General features: G+C 43.9%; 2 protein-coding genes across 3 annotated transcripts in view; one reads left to right on the top strand and one right to left on the bottom strand.

The window, feature by feature from the left end:
• TMC6 (transmembrane channel like 6) overlaps positions 1–8,426 on the bottom strand; it is a 608,423-nt gene extending 599,997 nt beyond the window's left edge. The window contains exon 1 of the mRNA XM_069655255.1: positions 8,294–8,426. The gene's annotated coding sequence lies outside the window, so the exon portion shown is untranslated. The remainder of the gene's footprint in view (positions 1–8,293) is intronic.
• Positions 8,427–8,441: 15 nt separating this feature from the next.
• The window catches only part of TMC8 (transmembrane channel like 8), a 719,897-nt gene continuing 710,237 nt past the window's right edge, over positions 8,442–18,101 (top strand). Inside the window, exon 1 of one of the 2 annotated variants that reach the window (XM_069655257.1) lies at positions 8,442–8,577. The gene's annotated coding sequence lies outside the window, so the exon portion shown is untranslated. The remainder of the gene's footprint in view (positions 8,578–18,101) is intronic. The other variant, XM_069655258.1, reaches the window with a different exon arrangement.

Raw genomic sequence — 18,101 nt, 5'->3', positions numbered from 1 at the left:
ACAAAATGATTTAATGCGATAAGAGAAGAATTGAGGGCCATTAGACTCATGACCCACCAGAACAGGTATGTCCTGGATTTAATTACAGCAATGGAAGGAGGCATGTGCGCCAAGATCGGGCCTTTTTTCTGTACATACACACCTGCCCCACAATGGAGAAAATGGAACCCTGACAGAAGCAATAACTGCTGTCAACTCTGCATATGAAGATGGATGGTGGAAGAAGTATACAAGACTAAAGATGAAGATTGGTTTTCATCCATCTCTGTTTTCGTGGGTTCCAACTTGGCTGGCAAATGCCTTCAAGCTACTGGGAGCAATACTAGTGTCTGTATTGCTAGGATTCTGTTTTATAAGAATAATCATAGGTCAGTGCAAGTAGACAGCGAAGAAAGCTATTGGGATGAAGATAATGATCGATGTAAATGCTGTAACTGATGAGCACACACAGACCGAAAACACCACCCGTGAGCACCTTAAAGGAAGTCCCCTGGGACCCCAGGAATGAAGTTTTATTATCCCAAAGATCATAAGAAATATGTAGGACGTTGGGTGGACTGTGAGCCAACACTGGGGAGTGTTGCTGTATGACCTGGAGTGTGGATGAACACATAAACAATTCAGGTGACCTGAGGGGGGTGACAAAGGTATGGATCCCAAAGAAACCATTCTGTGGAGAAAAAGTGAAGATAATCGAGGAGGTGGTCGAGGACTCAACCAGAGGGGAGAATGAAGAAAGGCAGATGAACAAGTTGTCTATATAGTCTGCCCCCTCACCTCTGCCATACTGGACGAATAACAAGAAGACACAGTGCATGACACCAGGTATCATCCCAATATTATATTTCATTGAATATATGAGAGACGTTATGCACTCAGACAACCGTATCTAATGTACCCTCAAAATTAAGTGGTAGAAGTCTGCATACACCACTGAACACTGAAGAGCTGTAAGTGAAGTCTGACAGGTATAAAGTGACGTCATAAAAGAAGACACAATGGCGCACTGAAACGATGTACGAATACTTAAAGAAGGAAGATGTGACTGAAGTGACAAAATGAACATATAAGCAAATACAAACAAATCATACACATTGAGAAGACAAATAAGAAGAGATGCAGTAGATGTATATAAGCAGAAACTGAAGGTAGATGAGACATATAGAAGCTTGCTGCAGTACCAAATAGAACACGGGTAAGGCAGCCATGATAAGAAAATGGACATCGATTCTTTATAATAGAAAGTGAAAAGCCTGGAGGAGAGAGACCAAGGCTGCAGAGCTTACATGCAGTGGAATACAAATTTGTGCAAGAACAAAGAATATTTGTTTGGCTAAGGATCAAGGATACCATAGCAAGAGGCACCTGCAAGGTACGAAAGGAGTCAGAGAGGATAAGCCATGGGCGTAAGACATATTTCTCTTAGATTAAGCAAAGGGGTGAACATTTGAAGGTGCCAAGTATTGTACAATTAAAGACATGGAAAGCATATGCAAGACAGAGAAACCAAGTATCCAGAGGCCGAAGAGAGTAATAGCACCTAGTTTAATTGAATCAAATAGCAGTAAATAGAAGGCAGAATGGATGAAATCATGTTCACCTCACACGTGGTGCAAGACCAGAAAACAAGGCCTATTCATAAAGCTCCAGATGAAGATAGTAATGTACCTTAACTCCCTTTAAAGTTCCGGAGAAGAGAACAGCCAGCAAGGTCAACTACAAAGTAGCCTTGGCTTAGGGCCTAAGTGGTGACAGATGGTAGGCTAATCGACCAAGTGGGCAGTTGTCTGGGTTTCGTTTTGCTTACGTGCCGCTAACGAGGCGAATGTCCAAGTTTGGAAGAGAGTGCCAACCAATCATGAGGGCCTATGGAATGGTGAACTATACATTGTTGCAGAAGCCAATCTGCTGCTGTTATTCTGCTACTATCTGTATTATACATAGTTACAGGTTGTTACGGGCGCAACTGATGTTACTAACACCTAAATGAGCTAAATGAGCTATAGGTACATATGTTCCTTTAACCTATTCATCTGCCCGATAGGTTATTTTATTTGTCACGTAGGATGACGTCAAAGCTGATGTACATTGAGTTATAACGCCTGTGTGTGAGTGAAATGTATTGAAGAGTGTGTGAGCGACAATCTGTTTGTTAGCCAGGTTAACCTACTTTATTGAACTGGTAATAAAGTAGTATTTTGCTATATTCTTTAAGTGTGTCCAGTTATTTGGGCTGAGATCAGTTATTGTGGTAATCCCATCTAGCACTTGGAATGCTCCAGGTGCTACTGCACATTAGTAAACCAGGCCTGTCAAAAAGGGACAGCAAGCCTGAGAAAGGGTTCTGGGACCCATATCAAACTAGGGAAGCCACACAAGAAGAGTACAGGAAGGTCAAGGACCCATTGCAGTCTAAGGGAGCACATAAACAAGATGCTGAGACTCAAAACAAATCGGGGAACCTCATAAAGAGGTTGGGCAACCACAGAAATGAGAGGAAAGACGCATAGCAAATGGGGGAGGCCCCGAAACATCCTAGAAGTATCTGGGACCCAATGAAAAGTGAGCAGGATGAAGTAATTACAAAGGGGCAAGTGCCCATTATTAAACACACTCTCTGGGACAACAATTAAGTCTGGCAGGGGAGTAAACTAGACTTAATGATACATTTTGCGGACTTTGCTTTTGTTGATTTTTTTCTTGTGAGGCACAGCTGCAGAAAGAAAGAACTACAGTCATATCTGGCAGGAGAGTGAACCAGATTTGCTGTGTCATATCTGTTTTGTGAAAGTACAACCATTTAAACAAGAGGACTTGCAGATCAAGTCTGGTATGATCAGGAACCAGACTTGACAAGACATTTGTGAGGTGAAAGAAGAAGAGGGGAAGGGACATCCCTCGCCCCCACTGATACTTGGGAATTGTGTTTTCTTGCCAAGATTTGAACATTAAGAAATGAACATTTTAGTAGGAATCCAGAATAGGAGAATATTTCTTCTGGATCCAGAAGGTCACTGTTTTCCTTAGTTAATTTTGTGTGTAAGGTACGGAAATAGGTTTGTACACAGGACGGTGGACATTTTATGTTTTCAGACTTCCTGACAGAATCCTTAGTCTTTTGGGTGAGGTAGGGAAACCCTGCATAAAAATAGGGCTAGATAGGGTTTCCTTTTCTTTATCTTTAATAAAAGTATTTGCCAACAAATATACCACCTCTGTGACTTCTGCACCATTACAGCTAGCAATAAAATCAGTCCTTGAAACAATTTCGATGTAAGTATTTTGGTCCGAAACAAAGAGGCCTGGAAATTGATAGAGAAAGAATATAAAAAGAGAATCACATTTATTATAATGAGCAAATAAATAGGGCAGATAATGGAACAAGGACACTCTTTGAAATTTTCAAGCAATGGGAAAAGCCCAGCGTTCTGAAGAGACGCTTTGTGCCAGATAAGGCTGATTGTGCAAGAATTCAGTACGCCTTTGAGGATAAAATTACAATTGCGCGTAATTAAATTACTCAGGACTTAAATGATATGATATGGTATTTATAACGCGCCTATACACAAGTGTTTCAATAAAAAGAATTACTTAGCACAGATGGATGTGGAAAAGACAGGGGACCCTACAGTCCATCGTGTGTTGCTTGGGTTCTCGATTATGGAAATGGAAATGTTCCTGAAAGACGTGCAACCTACTACTTTCCCTGGAGACATTTTGCACTCTAAAATCGTCCTGGCAAATGGGAAAATGTTTGCTCCTTTCTTGAGGAGATTTGTAAATGCTTCATGTTTGCATGAATCAATTCTTCCTTGATAAAGGAAGTCGTGATAACACCCCTTGTAAAAATAAACAACCTCAAGCCAATTACAAATACCCAATTTCTCCTTATGATAATGGACACAGTAGCCACAGCACAATTACAACAGCATATGGAAGTCTATGACTTTCTACATATGAAGCAATCAAGGTTCCGACAGAACTATGGAATGGAGAGTGCTCTTCTTGACCACCCTTGAAAGGAGCAGTACTGGGTTGCTGACACTCCTTGATCAAGCAGCGGCCATTGACTTGCTTGATCACAAGAGACTGCTTGATACTTTAGCAGATACTGGCAATTGTTCACATAAGGTGATCAAGTGGATGGATTTGTTTCTCAGGGACATGAATCTCGGGTCTGTTGGGGGGATGCCTCATCAGAATCATCTGGGATCCTCCATTGGGTACCACAAGGTGCCTGCTTGTCTCCGTCGCTGTTTAATCTCTATTTATGAAACCACTGTGTGTCAAAATGACAAAAACTTGGTTTATAGTTCACCAATTATGCTGATGGCATACAATTGATTATGGAACTTAGTGGAGATCTTGGTTTGGACCAGAAAAAATTGAATCAAGTATATGAGGCCATCAAAGACTGGATGACAACAAACTGGCTCTGCTTAAACAGCTCTAAAACGGAAAGATGACGCGGGAGTGGGCCTCCCGAATTTGGAATCATACTACAAAGCAGCTCAGTTGCGAATACTAATCCCTCACCTGAGACAGCAGACAGACTTACAATGGATAGCCCTGGACAATTTCCATCTTCGTCCGTATACTGTTGGTGAATGGCTATGGGTCCCTGGACCCCAACTGCGAACCAGCATCAAGAATCACCCGATACTCGGAACCATTTGGACAATTTGGAAACCGAACAAGGATATGAAAGGGATCACGACCTGGCCCTCTCCACTAGGGCATCTTTGGGTCCCGGGAATACGTGACGACATATCCGAACCATTACGCTACCAGTCTTGGTATGAGGCCGGCCTAGAGCGAGCTGGCCAATTGTGGAGAAATAGGGCCTTCATAACCATACAGGAACTCGAGGACGCACTCAATATAGGTCCACTATCAGTCTTCCAATATCTTAAACTAAAAGGGGTAATGTCCCAAGAGAAATGGAAGGACCAGCTAAAGAGGGACCTCACGCCCTTTGAAAACATTTTGGACACCTGTGCGGGCTCCAGAGGTCTGATAAGCTCCATGTATAACGCCCTGATAACAACCAACATAGCCCCCTCAACCAAACTGAGGAACAAATGGGAAGCGGATCTGTGTAGACCCATGCATGACGAGTTGTGGCTGCGCATGTGTAGACAGACGGCCAAATCATTGATATCATGTCAGTATACGCTCCACGCGCTCAAACTCCTCTACAGGTGGCAGTACGACCCACTCAGACTTGCTAGAATGTACCAAGGGGTCAACCCGCAAAGCTGGAGGGGCTGTTGCCAAGACGCAAATTATTGGCACATGTGATGGGGCTGTAATAAGGTCCAGGCTTATTGGGATGAAGTCCTCAGTTGGATGAAGGATCTAGATGATGAGGAAAGGAAGAAACATCCCCTACTGGTCCTCTTCGGTTTAATTGAGGAAGACAAAATGATTCTAAAAGCCCCCAAGATGATCCTGGGTCTACTGCTGGCCGCAAGTGCCTGCCTGACAATGGCCTGGAAGAGACCATCCCTCCCCACTAAGATGGAGTGGGTGAATGTCGCACGAAACATCTTCAGAATGGAGAGCTTGACTGCTGCTCTACACGGGCATGGTGCCTCTGTGGAAATCAAATGGGCTTACTTCCGTGCATAGTACATCACATGAGAGCTTGTGTGCGTAATGCCTTAGTTTGATCCCAACAACTTACCTGATGCCTGTACAAATGACATGTTGTTTTCATCTTTCTCGAACACTTGTGCCTATTGTTGCCATTCGAACGCTGTAAAGAACTATAACATGAGTCAGGAGAACTGTTCCTGTTCTCATCCTGGACACAATCAAAGGGGAGGGCGGGGGGTTGGTTTTTGTGATGTTTTTTTTGTCATCAGTATATTCCTTGTCATACTCCTATGTTGTTTCTTTCTTGTTACATGTTCTTCTTTTGCGTTCATGCTTGCATAAAAGCAGTGTCATTGTTTTACCTGTAAAACCAATAAAATTGAAATAAAAAAAAAACAGCTCTAAATCCGAGCTGATGGTGTACGAGTCTAAACAATCCAGGTCAAATTTGAGCCAGGCGTGTAATGGCTTGGAAATTAAAGGTGCTCGATTCTCAGTAGTTGGCAAGGTAAAAACTCTGGTGGTCTATATAGAAGCTTCCCTGAATGCGGATGTGCACGTGAATCCTTCGGTTAAAAATTCTCATTATTACCTGAAAGTCCTGCGGAAGATTAGCCCATTTGTTTCTCAAAGAAACTGGGAAACGTTGGTTAGAGCTATCATATTACCAAGACTTCTATATTGTCGCTCACTTACATTCATCAGCAGTCATCACTCATGTTAGTTCATGAGTGTATAGAAGCTGGACCTCAACAAAATGCAGTACTAATTCCTTTATCATAAGATGTCCTGACTTAACTCAGATGAAAAACATGTATTGTACAAAAACACATAAACACATTATTTTGCAGGGTGAAGGAACAAGGAGGGGGTGGTGACTTTTGTGTTTGACTTGGAAAACTGTGCATGACACATTTTGAAATTACTATACTACTTTTAAACTATCATAAATGTAACATCATACTCACCTCCAAAAAGTGACCTCTTATCAAAAAGGAATTCTAATTACCAATTGTATAAATGTGTCCATGATATATATATCCTTTCATACACAAGGCAACACACATCAACAATACAACATTCTGCGATTATATTTAGATTTTTCAACCAAACCAATTCGATAAAAAAATACCTCTTTGCCCTCGTTCACACTTTCACCTCTCTACTCCTTGTTTTGAGGTTTGGCTCTCATGTTGTGATCTTCAACGTCTCTACACCTTGTTTTGAAGTTTGTCTCTCAGGTTATCTTCCACCTCTCTACTCAATGTATTGAGGTTTGTCACTCATGTTGTGATCTTCCACCTCTCTACTCCTTTTTTGAGGGTTGTCTCTCAGGTTGTGATCTTCCACCTCTCTACTCCTTGTTTTGAGGTTTGTCCCTCAGGTTGTGATCTTCCACCTCTCTACTCCTTGTTTTGAGATTTGTCTCTCAGGTTGTGATCCTCCACCTCTCTACTCCTTTTTTGAGGGTTGTCTCTCAGGTTGTGATCTTCCACTTCTCTACTCCTTGTTTTGAGGTTTGTCCCTCAGGTTGTGATCTTCCACCTCTCTACTCCTTGATTTGAGATTTGTCTCTCAGGTTGTGATCTCCCATCGCTCTACTTCTTGTTTTGAGATGTGACCGTCAGGTTGTGTTCTTCCACCTCTCTACTCCTTGTTTTGAGGTTTGTCTCTCAGGTTGTGATCTTCCACCTCTCTACTCCTGGTTTTGAGATGTGTTTCTCAGGTTGTGATCTTCCACCTCTCTACTCCTTGTTTTGAGGTTTGTCGCTCAGGTTGTGATCTTCCACCTCTCTACTCCTTGTTTTGAGGTTTGTCTCTAAGGTTGTGATCTTCCAACTGTCTACTCCATGTTTTGAGGTTTGGCTCTCAAGTTGTGATTTTCCACCTCTCCACTTCTTGTTTTGAGGTTGTCATTCTCAAGTTGGTTTCTCAATTCAATTTTAAAGTCTTTCACAATTCTCAGTCCTTCTCAGGTTCTGATAATTTCAGGTTTGTCAGCACTTTTTCCAGGTTCTAAAACGGCATATGGCTAGTTTGGTCAGTACAGCTAAATATATACACAATAGAAATATAAGTAATTGTGGAACTGCTGTAAAAATACAGTTTGCTTCAGTTTATCTGTGTTACGGTCAGATAGTGTTTTCAAACCAAACTTGCAAAAAGACCTGGCAAAACCTTTTGTATTTATGTATTAATTTTTCCACCAGCAACAGGTGGGAATATATGTGCTCAAGTGCCTGAGTTGTGTAGACTGGTCTTAAATCATGATTTGGCCACTTGACCAACATGTGTGCTCCTCAGCAAATCATTTTAATCTCACTATGCCTTATCTGCTACTCCAAAAAAGCCTCACTCACGATATTGCTGAGTATGTAATATTAACAGTGGCAATTCATACACTGAACATCAGTTTATTTGTCTATTGGCTTGCTGTTGGCAACATGTTTTAGGGTAACTAACTTCCTATGATCCCTCGTATATTAAAGACTGTTTTTGTAACATAATTTTTGGCGATGCTACTACATATGCAAATAAGGGGGCTTCAAACATCTTTTGCCTCCCAGACCCCCATAAATCCCAGGGCTTGTCCTTGTGACCCACATTCATAGCCACGCCACTGTGATCAACCTCCCACCCCACTCCCTGCCTCATTTTGACCCCCACCCACTGCATCAATGTGACTGCCACTCACCGTGCACTCGCTCCGTGTGTGGTTTCACCCTCTCATCACTTCCCCCTCTCCGAGGAAGCAGGCTGGCCTAGGTGCATCCTGTCACATGGCCCGCTAAGGCTCCCACGCCGACCAGTGAAACACCTTATCTCCGAAGACACACTGAGAAGGGGGATGGGACGGTGACCACACATCGCCCCGGAACAGAAACTAGTCTACGGCCCCATAACAGCTCTGTCCACGGATGTGTTCTGTGTGTCCCCCGGAGTGCCTGCTGTGGGTCTGAGCCGTTCAAAGTCATTCAGGTTCGTGGGAGAGGAGTGTATCTGGTGTGGGTGAGGGTGGCCACTGTGGGTGGGGTGAGCGCACACTTCCTGGCCTTGTTTCTGAGCCTGCGCCGTGACGCAGCTGCTTGCGGCAGCATCTCTCCTGTCTAAATCTCGTCCAGACTTTATTGCCGAGGCTTTGGGAACATGTGAAGCGCTATGCACAAATCCGCCTGCCACCCTTCACTCACACGGTCTAAAAAGGTTCACATAGACTGACTGTTTTTTCAGAAATACGTGTCAAATTCTTCAATAATGTTTTCCTCTCGTACTGGAGCAAGCTGGTTGACTGCATTAGAGCAGTGGTTGAGAGAACCGGTATGTCTGTCCCACGGACCTTCTCGGTGGGTACCCCACACAGGAACTCGAGGATCCCTTTGGATCTCATACCCAGCGGCCTGCAACCTGTGTCTCTCCAGATGTTTTGGACTCCAACGCCCATCACAGCCAATGGGAGGGATCATGGGAGTCATAGTGATAAACATCCTGAGAGCCACAGGTTGCAGACTGTCCTGTGATAAGGTGTTTTACTTATTGCTTCCAAGAGGAAGCCAGCCCATACCCGCTCCCTCGGGACAGGTGTGGCTGAGCAGGGTGGGATAATCTTCAATAATGAAAAGCTTGACTTACGCCAGGAAGAGGGGGAGATCATCATATTTTGAAAGATCGTGTGTTAAGTGTTAGGAGCTGCCTGTGTGTGTTCATGTGTGCGCAATGCAGTGTTGCAGGCAGTGTGTGTGCGTGTATATGTGTTGGTCTGCTCACAAAAAAGAAGCTCCCCCATTAAGTTAAAACATGGGCACAATTGTTTTTTAAGCCAAACCTCACTTGCAGGCTCTCTGTCTCTCTCCACTCTACTATACACTCTATTGCCAATAGTTTCCCATCACATGGGGCCTTGTGTCACGCATGTTATCTTGTTTGATATTTGTATATCACCTACTGCCATTTTTATGGCTTTAAAACTCTGTGGTGGAAAGCCCTTTGGAAGCCTGCAGTCTGTGCATACATGAACATAATAAGAGTATTACATTGCATGAAATAGTAATTATAATTAGATGACTAATCAATTTCTAGCCCGTGTGACAGGTTTAAAATATTATAAAAATAATGCAGGGTTTTTTGTTATGGTGTAGAAATGACTGCTTTGTTAGTGCCCATGTGACAGCTGGACCGAATATTTTGTGGGACTCTTGTATATTCTGTGGGTTGCAGTGCAAGAGGGGGAATAGGTATCATAAGTAGTCTATCAACCCCTAGGGTAACTGTCTACAGTTGACGGCTCTGCTATACTTAAAGTGCAGAACACATGCACACCGAATAACAAGCAGTGACATGCAACTTACATGCATAATTGTCAGATATGTCAAACATACATTCAACGCATGTCCTCTTGTCTGTACCATCAGGTTATTGCAGTACACATGTTTTATGTTGGATACAAATATGATGGTGGTAGTACCACCCCCCTCCCCCGTCCTCCATGACATCACCAATCGCCAAGACTCCCGGGTGCTCTAGAGAAAAAACAGCTCCAAACCTCCCACCCCCACTTGAGACCCTCAATATCCATTTTTCTGCTTGGGGGAGTTCTGTGCATCTGCCCCTGGGCTAGTGGGAATTCTAGTGTAGTATGATGGGCGTTGGAGGCCAAAACATCTCGAGAGCCAAAGGTTGCAGAGATCTACAATAGTCTAACGTACCAAACTGTCAGGGTGGGCAAACATACTCCTTGTGTTTTGGAGAGTTCACTGGCAATGCCTTTCAGAACCTTGTGCAGTCAAATGAAACACTACCCCTAGTGCCCACTTTGTGCAGGCTATTTTGATAGCACCCTAGCAACAGTTCTGTTGCGAGAAGCACATTGGCTGAAGACTCACCATCACCTTACGGTCCCCTTCAACACTTATCTAGGGTCAGCATGGGCAGTGGTAGTGGCCTGCAGACTTTGTCCTTTTGGACATCCGTGGGAAGTTGTGGGGGAAAGGATGCCAACAGATAAGGGCACGTTGTTGTGGCCCTCCTTCTATGGTCAAACGCAACAGATGACGCTACATCAGGTCATGGTGAGGGGTGGTATGCAGTGATGCCCCTGCGCTCAGCACAGCGTTGTGATATCAGTGCATGAGACCCCCACCAGGCCTTTTGGTTTCCGTGGCAGCGGACACTGAGTTTCTTTCCCATGTCTCTTAGAACCAAGCATGACTCAGCGTTGTCTGTAATAATTGAGGTACCCAGTAGGGTGTAGACGGTAGCACTTGAGGCATCCGGTGACATCCAATTTGCCAGAGTGGGGCTAAGCTGTTATTTGCCTGCTAAGTATGGCAAGACCCTTTGAGGAAGCCTGGACACTGAGGAGCTTGGAATACAACAGTTGCAAGTTCAGGTGGGCTGACATGGGACTTGGTTGCTACCTAGTACAGGGCCTTTGCCATACCCCTCTGATAACCTTCCCAAGTGCATTTTGCCCAGAATTTACCCTCTAATTTAATAATAACAGGCCTAATCCCAAGACAAGTTTCCGCGTCTTTATTCTCTATCATTCCCCACATTTCTGTATGTGCTTATGGACCAATCGTTATTATGAGATAGGCAGGTGGGGGCGGGCAGGGGACCTTTCCAGCTCATCCACAATGGTTTTTCCCTTGAGCGCACTGTATTAACAGGAAATTGGAGGCATGTTTGCATGGCGCTCTACTTGCCATGCTTTCAGGTTCAACCTCAGAAGAGCAGTGCCAGAGTTGGGAGTACTTTGGCCTTCCACTGGTGAGCGATGGGGTTTTAGCGTCGCCTGGCCCTGCTAGATGACAGTATCTCAATTCCATGGTGAGGCTCCAGAATCTGTTCTCATTGCCAAGAGTACTACGTGCCCTCGTTGCATTGTACCAATTTTGCCTGTGAATAAGAGATGGTTTTTGTTAGGGAGCTCCTTGATATCGTAAGGATGAATGTCTGATGGACCTGCCGGGATTCACACGTGTCCCTGATGCCACGCAGAGTCCTGTTGTCGATGTTTTAGGCCACTGAGTTACACGGCTGGCTTGTGAGGACCCTGCCTTTGACAGGCATACATTATCGTTCTTGGTCGGGAGGTACTAGGTTGTAAAGCTTTCTGTTTGGCACAAGAACTAAGTTTTCCACTTCTGAGTCCGGAGCTTTGTTGTTTATGGGTTTTCCTGTTTCTTCTCGTCTGCAGTGTTTTTTTTAGTAGCCTTCATAACATATGTGCATTTATAAAGCACACTTTCGCCCTCCAGTGCTGGTAGCATGTTTATTGTTACCCAGGAGGAGGAATGGGATCAGTGTACCTGCCAGCATCCGAACCTCTGACCATGAGGTCCAACACAGATCCCTCGAATGGATCCATGTGTCCACTGAGCCACAGACCCTGCTTGAATAGGCACTCCCACAGGCACTCATCAGACCCCATCATCTACTAAAATGTATAATATGTGAACCGAATGTAAATAACCTGTATCTGTAACAGTGCCTCGATGCCCCAGGGTTGTTTGTGCTCTTTATACAATAAATAAATACACTCCAGCTCTAGCTTGCCTATTGGAAATCAAGAAGAGAGCATTCGAAGGTTTATGACACCTCCTCCACTTGCGGTTGCTCCTTAAGTAAACTCTTAGAATTTCCATACAGCTACAACGCGCATTGAGGACATACAAATGGGGAAATGGTGCTATATGAATGACAGTTACAATACAATACTAGTTTAGATTTTAGCTAATTCCCAAAGTGCTGCTGTGATTTGAAGATAGCGGGAAGAGTGCTTCAGTCCACTGCCTGCGTTATGACCTGGCGTGTGGGAGGATTTCATCATCCAACGCTTCCTCTCTACCTAAATAAGAGTTAAAAGCCACCCTGACTGTCTATGTTTAGGCAAGAACTAGACATAGGAAATGAGTCAGCTTCCGGCCTAGAGGCCTTGCTCAAGCCACAATTAAAAAGCAACTTACCAGTGCACGTAGATCTCACGCAGAGTTGGACCCCAGCAATGAAAAGGACAAGGGGATCCTACTGCCCTATGCTTTTCTTATATACGGTATTAGTGTTTATGCGTGTTTTATTGGATTAATTGAACATTTGAGATGTCATTTCTCACAGACTAGGAGGCAATACAGATCACAGAAGCAGTTCCTGTGAAGGGTGCCTTTACAAAAGACGGTGGCTGTCTTAATTAATGAACGGCCAGGTGATGAAGTGGAGTTAAGTAGAGGCATAGTGCTGGGTTGGCGACAAGGCTAGACATAAAGAAGGTGTATATTTAGGCCTAAGCAAGTGAATAGAAAATAAATAAATTTTTATGAAAGTGATTGTGGCAATGTCTGGAGAGGTTGACTGCAGTAAGTTGGTAGGCGTTAGTGGAGTCCAACATTGCTGGGTAGCAAGTCTACTTTAAGTATTGTCGTGAATATTTCTATTGGAGGGCTAGCCGTAAAATGGGGGGCAAGTCCAGTGGCGGGGGCAATTAGAGAGGAGTGGTATTAGAAGAAGACACTGGCAAAGGCGGGGGCTGGAAAGGGTAAAGAGAGAGGAAGAATGCTGCAATCAAGAGCTAGAGTTGAGAGGGATGCATTTGGTTTTGTGGGGGACAAGTCCATGGATAGATTTGTAGACCCTAAGAACCCTAAAGAGAAAATGATTTTGCATAGAGAACCATCCAAAATGAATGCAGCGTGTACATGTGAGCAAGGATCTGGGAAGGTTGAAGAGGGCATGGGTAGAAAAATTGAGAACTTTGTTTAGAGAAGGAAAGAAGTGGAGAAGGAGACTGAGTGGTCGGCTCAAAGAATAGTCCAGTTTGCTGAACACAAGGGTAGAGATCAAGGTTTTGGCCATGTGTACGGTGAGATGGAGGAGGATTTTTCTTATGTTAAACAGACCTGGAAGTAGTGGCATTAGTCATGAGGAATTGCCCAAGACTTAAGTCGCTTTCAACATGGTCGCCAAGGTTGGGAGCTTTGAGCGATGGAGTGAGCAGGTCCACAGGGAAGGAGATGGGAGAATGGGTTTAGCACTGGGGGCAGGGAGAACGAAGACGTCCATCTTGGAGGAAATGAGAATTGGGCAGAGTTAGGACAACCAGTGACTGATTGTTCTGTGACAGCTGGTAAGGTTTCTAGAGATAATAGGGCTAAAGGTGGGAAAAGAGAAGGAGATTTTGGTATTACCAGCAAAGAGTTAATAGTCAAAGGATGAGATGATTTTTTGTAGGCAGGAGATGCACAGAGAAAAGAGGGTGAGCCTAGGACTGATCCTTGAGGCACCCCCTCTGTAGTGGGATTGCGAAAGAGCTTTCTTCAGTTCTAGGAGATGGAGGTGGAGTGGTCGTAGAGATGAGAGGAGAGCCAGTAAATGATTGTGTCTTTAAAAACCAAGGGAGGTGAGAGTTTGATGGTTGGAGGAATGAACCCAGTATGAAAGGGTACAGAAAGGTCAAGTAGTATGAGATTAGAGGTGAGGTGAGGTGAGAGTGGTGAGCAGTAGTTAGAGACTTGGCTGGGTGTGCAAGAGCAGTTTTGGTGGAGGGTTTGCTCCAGAAGCCTGATTTAAGGGTATCAGAGAGTGAGCCTCGAGGTATTGACCAATGTAATTGAAGGTATATTTATTTATTTGAATTTATAAAGCACACAACAGCCCCCCTCAAAGATAGCTCTCTCAAAGATGTTTGAGTGGTGGGGAGGAGAGAGACTGTTATGTAGACGGGGGGATGTTTTATGGTCAGCCATGGCCTTCTTAATTATGGGGATGACAACAGCTGTTTTTTGCAGGCAGGGTTTAACCTTTTGGAGAGTGATCGATTGAAGATGGATGTTATGTTATGTCTTAACTTATCAAATTTCTAAAGCGCACATTCGCCGAAGAAATCTTGGTGCTAATGAAGCAGCAAGAGCTGGCAGTGCCACCAGACAGCTAAATTAAAAGAGTGGATGAGAAAGATCAGGAGATGATAAGTGTGAGGTCTTTGATAGTTTGTGGTGAATAAAACGCTCCATGAGAGCACAAGAAGAGTGGTCAGAGGAGAGGTGGGTGTGGTGGGAAGTGTGGGAAGTGAGGAAAGGGCGAGGTTGACATAAAGTGGAGAGGAGAGGGATTGGAGAGCTAAGGAGGAAGACTGGGTGTCATGCATTTTTGTTACACAAGAGTGTGGGAGCCCCTCTACTGAGAACGAACATGAATCAAATACCCTGTTGTATCGAATTTCTTCCACTCAGGAGGGTCTACAACCACATTTTAGCTCACTGCACCCTTCACAGAGGAGAAATATCCATTTGCATATCAGTCTTTGTCCAACCCACAAGGGCAGTCCAGCACCTAAATGCTAGCCAAAATTCCTCTAAACTAGAGTACCATTAGCAACCCCAGACACGTGTTTCGGCCTAGTCTGGCCTCATCAGTGAGGTGAAGCTGAGCCTCTCTGAGACACAGTGAACAAGGGGTCCAGGTCTGGATTACCGTGGCTTACTTAGGGTGAAACCACACATTTTAGAAAAGTTCCAAAAGAGCGTGGGAGCCCCTCTACTGAGAACGAACATGGGTAAAATACCATGTTCTATGGAATTTCTTCCACTCAGGAAGGTCTACAACCACATTTTAGCTCATTGCACCCTTCACAGAGGAGAAATATCAATTTGCATCAATTTGCATATCAGTTTTTGTCCCACCCACAATGGCAGTATAGCACCAAAATGCTAGGCAAATCTACTCTGAACACAAGTACCATCAGCAACCCCAGACATGTGTTTTGGCCTAGGCAAGCCTCATCAGTGAGGTGAAGCTGAGCCTCTCTAAGTCACAGTAAGCAATGGGGTCTACGTCTGGGCTACCCTGGGTTACTTAGGGTGAAACCCCAAGTTTTACAGATTTACAAATGAGTGTGGGAGCCCCTCACTGAGAACGAACAATGGTCAAATACCATGCTCTATGGAATTACTTCCACTCAGGACGGTCTACAACCACAGTTTATCTCACTATGCTAGTTGCATCATCTATGATGTCATCCTACGTGGCATATTACAAAAACCTATCGAGGGATGGGATTGGATTAGGGGAACATGTCTACATATAGAACGAGTATTAGTCTCTGATAGGTGGTCCCGTGTCTGTAGGACACTCCCTGAGCTACTTCTAAATACGTATAATACTGATTACAGCAAAGAATATGGCAGCAGAATAATACTTGCTACATTGTATGTAAAAGTGCATGGCAGGATTTTGTGATTGGTTGGCAACCCAAATCCAAACTTGGACAACCGTCTCGCTAGCAGCACGTACATAGAAACGAAACCCATCTGCCAGTGTCCTCTGTTTGAAGATTGGCCTTGTTAGTCTGCAATGTCCTGGAACATTCAAGGGAGTGTAAGCAGACCATTATCTTAGTTTACAGTCCAATGAATAGCCCTTGTTTGTAATCTCTTCATCACGTGTTAAGAGACCACGATTGTGTCCATTTCGACAGTGTATTTAACACCATTTGATTCGATTATACTGGTTGTAGTTGCTTCTCTTGGCCTTTAGAGACTTGCTCACTCTATTCCATAGAAACTTCATACGCTTTTAATTGTCCAATACTTGGCATCTGTAAATGTTCTTGTTCCTCCTCAGCTTGAGAAATATGTCCTTCGCACATGGTCTGCTTGTTAGACTCGCCTCATATTTTGCCTTCATCTCTCAAAATAGCATCCCAGGCCAATGTACTCCTTTATTTTGCAAGGGAAAAACAGCCTTTTTATCGTCTTTTTACTTCCGGATCCTGGGCTTATATGCTGAGGTAGCTGTGTTGATTGACATAAGACGTTGCCTAACGTGTTCTAATGGATTCATGCACGGGTTCTCAATTGTGGCTCTTTGTCATTCCAGTGGGATGGTGCTAAGGGGACAGAGAATAGGGACAAGGTGTCCACTGCTCCTCTACATTCCCCCCTCTGGTCGAGTTCTAGACCAAACTCTTCGTCTCATCTTCAGCAGTTCCTGCTTCATCTTCTTCTATGATTTCATCATATTTTCTTTTCTTTGGGAACCATAACTTTGTCACCCCCTCAGGTGACCAGCATTTTTTTATAGGTTCATCTACACTCCAGGTCTTCAGACAACAATCTCCTGCTAGTGCACAGAATATCCATCATCCCACATATTTTTTCCAATCTTTAGGATAATAGAACTTCCTGGAGGTACAAAGGTACTTTTCTTTATGTTCTCACAAATACTGTCTTCACTTTGCACTTGTTAACCAGTTATAGTATCCATGTCAATCATTATCTTCATTCCAATAGCTTTCTTGGCTTTCTTTCTACATTGTCCCACACAGACCTTATGAGACAGAATCCTAGCAACCCGAACACTAGTATTTCTCCAAGCATCTTCAAAGCATTTACCAGCCAAGTTGGAATCCATGTGAACAGAGATGTAAACCAATCATCCTCTTCAATTTCGTCTACCTCCTCCACCATCTTTGTGAGCAAAGTTGACAGCATGGCTATTGCTTCTGTCAGGGTTCCATTTTCTCCATCATGAGAAGGTAGAAATGTATAGCAAGAAGGCCTGACCTTGGCGCACACGCCTTCTTCAATGCTATAATTAAGTCCAGGACATATCGGTTTTGGAGAGTCATCAGCCTGATGGCTCTTATTTCTTCTCTAATTGCATTGAATCCTTTTATTGTTGCATTGATTGTCTGCCACAGCTCCCATCTGGTAATCTGCAGCCACTTGCCACTTACTGCAGCTTGAAGTCCTGGCAGGAATATAGGTGTCATTATCATTGCCGTCTTGCCGAAAAATGTATGTTCATCTGGGATAGTGTCATAAAACTCCATTGATTTTGCTAAGAAGTAATTGCTTCTCTTCGGTCCGCTGAGTTCGGGTGATCTCTTCTTCCTTAAGTGTTCATCCATTTTTGGAAATTCGTCAATATGGAGGTCACTTCGGGGAATCACCAGTGCTGGTACATGTAGCAATACCATAGAGTATATTCCTCCCCAATTACTAGGCAACTGCATGTAGGCCTTGGAGCCACAAGCCCAATATTGATCCATTAATATGTCCGTTGCTCCATTCATTCCTGGAACTTCAATTATCAGTCCACATCCTTTATTTTTCCCAACCAGGATCATGCCATCGTTCCTGAAGCATGTTGTTGCATTTCTCAGTGGCATTGTAGAAACTGGTCCTGCTTCATTATCGACCCATGTGAGTAACTTTGAATACTTGGACCATGATGCCAGACATTTGACACTCACTATCTGTACCATACTGGTTGAGTCCTTCTTCAATAGATGTGCTGCGCAAGCCAATAATCCTTCTTCCCATCCAGTGCTAGTGAAAACACGTCCATATATCACCAACTGAGGTCTTTCTCCATACCTTGGCTCTCCTGGTTTTTCAGTGATGTCTGAGCAAATAAACCTCTTCAACTGGACAACATTTATTCGTTCTCCTTTCTGGAATGGATACATGAGTTTCTTGCTTGTCCATCCTAATCCATTTTCCATCCTT

The sequence above is a fragment of the Ambystoma mexicanum genome, chromosome 3q, assembly GCF_040938575.1.
Source record: "Ambystoma mexicanum isolate Mex_15411 chromosome 3q, UKY_AmexF1_1, whole genome shotgun sequence".
Lineage (NCBI taxonomy): Eukaryota > Metazoa > Chordata > Amphibia > Caudata > Ambystomatidae > Ambystoma > Ambystoma mexicanum.
Note: the sequence above shows the minus strand (reverse complement) of the source record. Positions and strands in the feature narration are given on the sequence as shown.